Raw genomic sequence first — 5,278 nt, forward strand, 5'->3', positions numbered from 1 at the left:
TTTATAAACCTATTCGAAAGTTTGTAGGGGTTAGTTGTTTCCTGAAAGACGTTAAAACCTGAGATTTGTTTTCAAAACGGGATGGATTTTGATTTTGGATCTCATTTCTGGTTGTTTTGTAAAGTTAGTTGACAGCTTGATAAAATTGTTATTTTTCTGTTTGAGGAACTGCTATAGAGTTGATTTCATGTCTTGAAAGACACTTTATCTGTTAGCAAACTGTGCGAAAGCTAACTGGCGTGCGCGTGCAAACTAAACCTCTAAGGTTTCTTCTGTATCACACGTATCTGATATGAAATTCAAGGAAAAATGCATCATATTGGGCAAAAATTATTCGTTCGGTTATTACAAATTATGAAAATTTTACGGCAGTCTACCATTCATAGGTACCCTATCCAAGACTATATTTATGTATTGTTCGAGTGAAAATAAACTTTTTTAAAAAAATTTCATGTGGCTGATAAGCTGCGCATAGTCAAAGGAATGGAAATGAAATTAAGGAGATGAACTATGGTATAACGTATGACCTTCGTTCTTCAGATTTGAAGATGGATAGGTATTTGTCTGTTATATGGCTTGACAATCACATCAAGAAACTGCTTTTTTCAGTTTTATCATAAACATATTTACCTTACTGTCTCTTACAACTTTGAAATTACTTGTCACTTGCTCTGAAGATATGTGGTCTGTGTGTTCAGAATATTTAATCTAAGATAACTGAATGCTTGACAATTTCCAGGTATTTACCCCGCCATATATTTTACTTTCTGATAATTATCCTTATGTGTACATAACTTTGGCCATCGCCAGTGCCATTCGATAAAACACTCTTTTTGTGGACAAGTTTTGCTGCATAGTTTAAACGTTTTCTTATGCCAAAATTTTTTGGGGCCGAATATGAAAATTTCACTCAAAGCTGTAATCGTAACAGCGCTTATTGCAGCACAGCATTTGTTTGGAATAACGCTTGCTGCCAACTCAAGAACTGTACACTTTTCTTGCGGCTATAAAGAGAATCTGAATTGGAAACCCAGAACGAACTTCATGTCTTAATCTAGTGAATCTCATGGCTTAAAATAAGAGGGTTTTTTTTATTATTTATCATGTCATAATTGAAAATCTTCATGCGCGTCACACTCGCCGTAAGAATTTTTAACATCAGCTAAATATTAAAATAAGGCAAATTTTGCAAGTTTTCAGTCAGTTGTTAGCCATGACTTGGCACGTTGCAGAAGAAAATTTCCCCAGCATATACTAATGCGCAATAACTTATAAGAACAAACTTTCTCAAGCAACACTACGTTATTTTGAAAATTTTGATGACATTTTTATTCTTTTAACTCTTTAGTCGGAAAAATTGTCATTTCTAAAATTTTTTAAATTTTGATCAGACAAGGAGGCTCGGTAATGGGCGTACGCACATAAGGTTCCGATCCCGCTCATCCACATTCTTGACTTAATTGGCGACCAAATGATGAGGAAATAGAAAACTTTCAACTACGTACAAATTTTTTCCATAAACAACCAATGGAATACAATAATGCCACCCTAGGGGGCCGATGAACTTTGTTGATAATAGGACTACTACAAAGGACAAAAATAAATATCAATCAACAAACATTATTTACGACCAAAATTCGATTTCTATAAAAAATAAAATCATTACAAAATTAATCTCGCCTCAGATACAACCTAAACGAAACAATTTAACCTTGACTTCATTAGAAAAAATATGGGACCTGTCCTCAATGCGACCGGTTAACAGGTAGTCAAAACAGAGCAAAGAGGTGCGAAGTTCAAAAATGCGTTTCTATTTTTGAAAACAATTTGTTTCACTGAAACACCTAAAATGTTCATTTATATCTCCATAGCAGGCAACTGAGACATGTCATTATCCAATGTTCAAGCCAATCGGACTTACGACTATAGTTATCAATTAAAAAAAAACAAAAATCCTATAAAATGTACAAACATAAAAAATCTCAAATATTTTTAAAAAATGTCGTAGTAACAGTATTAACAAGGCCGAGAAAAAATTGTTTGACGCTAAAACCGTAATAGAGATTAACTCTTATTTCACTGAAATCGGGTTGTGACCTGTGTTTACAGAGAATGAGCTACAAATCGATCAAAAAAATTATTTAAAAAAATGGCAAAGCTCAAAAAACCAGTTATGTTATTAAAAACAATTATTTTCAAAAGTCATAAGAGAATTAAGATTTCGAAAAACAGCGATGCATTTAGTTGCAATACCTCAGGAAGCCACTTGGGCCTGTTAAAAATGAGAGGAAGTCACGACCCAACAAAATAAAAAATATATAAATAAGCCAAAACTTCAAACATTTTTGCGATATCACACTGTTCAAGGCACTATAATTATGAAATGTAACCTGCAAGACCCAAAATATGTCCCTTATTTCCCATTTTAACAACCAAGAGTCTTCCTTGTAAAAGGACTACGATGAGGTAATAACAAAAAAACTCGGAAAAAGAACAGTAAGGAAGTCTTGGAAACTTTTATGAAATTAGTGGTCGAAGCAATCATTCACAACGTATAACCAAGCTCGATAAAAAGGTTTAGATCGTTAAAAGCGATTGAGATTTCTACTTAGTGAGATTGAGTAACATGGGTCAGAAATTGAAAGCAGAAAGTATACAATTCAAAAATTTAAAGTTAAAATTATTAAAGCAAAAAGCTGTAAACTGAAATCTTTAACAAGAATGAGTTTTACGTCCTGGGGAAAATATTAGACAAAAAAGGGACACTTTTACGTCCTGGGGAAACTATTGCTAAGAACCCATTTAATTTGCAAAAAAGTAAAAAGATTTCAGATTTGAAAAAAATTGGTAAATTTATAATTTCAGAAGACTCTTATAGCCAGCGGGAGTGAAACTAGCCCTCTTTTTTTTTTAGCTGACAAAGAATATGAACACAGTTGTAAGGTGTCTACTACCAGCAGAGGTATAGAAAGTGGGTTAAAAAGCATAATTGATTCAATTTTTGACAAAGAAAATCTGAATTTTGAAAAATTTAGCGTAAATTCTAGCCAAAAAAACTCGAATCCAACATTTCAGCAACCCTCCTCTATCTTTAGAGATAAAATCAATAACACTATAGTTAACATTTTGAAAAATTTTAGCAAAATTGACGAAAATCAGGTCAAAAGTACCGAAAATTTGAATAAAAACAGCTGAAATACGTTTAATATTCACAAAAGTTCAAACCTCGATATTTCCCTTTAACGAAACTTAAAACGAAACTTAAAAAAAAGCCTTTTTACTCCATATTCGACGCTGGACGGCCTTTTTAATGGCCAAATTTTTTTATTGCACTCACAACTCTGTACGATGATTACATCGATCGGCCGAAATTGTCTGAACAAATAAAAACCCATTTGAGTATATAGTTCCTCCCCCACTAAAGTGGGTCGGAACAATAATGCATCGTTTACAAATAATTATTAGTATTAAAACCTTTGTTTTTGCAATAAACATTTTTTCGAACAACTCTACTGCTATATATTTTTTTGCTTTGACCTTAGTTAAATTTATTTCTTTCTTTATCCTTAGTCGCTAACTTTTACCCAAATTCGAATTTAAACTGAGAGCTTATACCATTCGGCTTGCTCACAGCCACGGAAATTTGACAGCAACTCTTCGTGCACATATATAATTTTTCGATTGTTATCATCCTTGTAACTTTCGATAATGTTTCTTTTCGTAAAAAAACAGCAGTTTGTTTTCAAAAGGGACACAATAAGAATGCTCCAATCTCAATATGTTGTTGAATCCCACCCTGTCAAGCTTTGATGTTTTTTATAAATCTTGACAGGGTGGGATTTTTTTCTGCATCAATTGTATGTGCTTTTTGGTTACTTTCAGCACTGTTTTAATTTTTGTTGTTGAAATTAAAAACATTTTTGTGCTTACGTTTTTTACTGTCCGTAAGAATTTTGTTCTCTTTTAAAAAATGTTTTTGTCTCAAATTATTTTTCGACCTAGTTTTTTTCTTATAAGTTGAGCTCAACGCGAAGAGTATAAGGCAAGACAATCTTTCTCAGTGTATGTCTCTTATCAAAATCTTTGTCATTTTCGTGCATTTTAACAATTAAATTAATCAATGAAAATTTTGTAAAAACATCTTATAGCTTAAGCATACCCCTGTAAACAGTTTACAAAATAATCGAAAGGTAACGAAATACTTATAAATTCATGAAAATTGTTGCAAAAAATTTAAAAAATTTTCAAAAATTTGATGCTTTCTCTCTGCAAAATTTTGTAAATTGTTTATAAAATCATTCCTTATTTATAAATAGGTTTTTTTTTACGGATAACCAAGATTAATATTTTAAACTAAGTCTGGGATTTGCCGACCAAGGTTTTTTCTCAAATCATGCTAGGTTTCCGCCAATCTAACCAAAGACTAGCAAAATCTTGAGAATTTCTAAGACTAAGAGTCACGTGGTTGGAACTCTAATGCAGTACTGAATTAAATTTGAATAATTTTGCTGATCCACTGTTGGTTATGACATGAAGTTTAGTCCCATGGGACTATCCCAATAAAGAGAAAAAAAATGTCCAAACTTCTGCTCCAGAGCCGAAGGTTACTACACGAGCGCCCGATGAGCTCATGAAAGTTCTTGCGAGGGAATCAAGGACGATGGATTATCAAGCGTCTTCCTCAGAGCCAAAAATTGGCAAGAGATCACCAGAGCTCATGAAGAATCTGGCGGATAAATTGATGGAGAAAAAGCAAGCGTTGAAACATGCAGCAACTGCTTCTGTCTGGAAGACATCAGATTTAATCAAAGAGTTGGCATTTAACCTAATCAATAAGGACCAAAAGTCAAACTGTGATTGTTCAAAGTAATCATTTGAACCAAAACTTCCCCTGTGGTTCATTGACTTCAATTGTTTTCATAGATTTGTAAATAACCAGTTAAATTAAAATATAATAACAGGATACACACATTCATTATTTTCTAATTTACCAAAAATCTCGATCACTGACCTTTCTCAAAAAATACTAGGATGTGAGGCATCAACATTTATGAAATGTTTGGTTACCATTACAGTTTTACAGCCCCGATACAAAAAAAATTGAGTGGTTAATACAATCAAAGCGAAAATTCAAGTGTAACTTACTAGAGTAATTTAAAACTTGTTTTAACACACGAAAGCAAGCCATTGACAGGGTGAGCATATTGATCAAAACTCGATCAAAACTATTTTCACAAAGAAATTTGGCTCTTTCCAAAAAAAGTCTATCTGACTCGGG

General features: G+C 32.7%; 1 long non-coding RNA gene across 1 annotated transcript; it reads left to right on the forward strand.

Moving 5' to 3' along the window:
* The first annotated feature begins 689 nt into the window (after nucleotides 1–689).
* On the forward strand, nucleotides 690–5,006 carry LOC142356191 (uncharacterized). The gene is made up of 2 exons (XR_012761375.1): nucleotides 690–1,046; nucleotides 4,537–5,006. It is a non-coding gene; the product is annotated as an uncharacterized LOC142356191 (long non-coding RNA).
* Nucleotides 5,007–5,278: the final 272 nt, after the last annotated feature.

The sequence above is a fragment of the Convolutriloba macropyga genome, unplaced genomic scaffold, assembly GCF_964194025.1.
Source record: "Convolutriloba macropyga unplaced genomic scaffold, txConMacr16.3 SCAFFOLD_1369, whole genome shotgun sequence".
Lineage (NCBI taxonomy): Eukaryota > Metazoa > Xenacoelomorpha > Acoela > Convolutidae > Convolutriloba > Convolutriloba macropyga.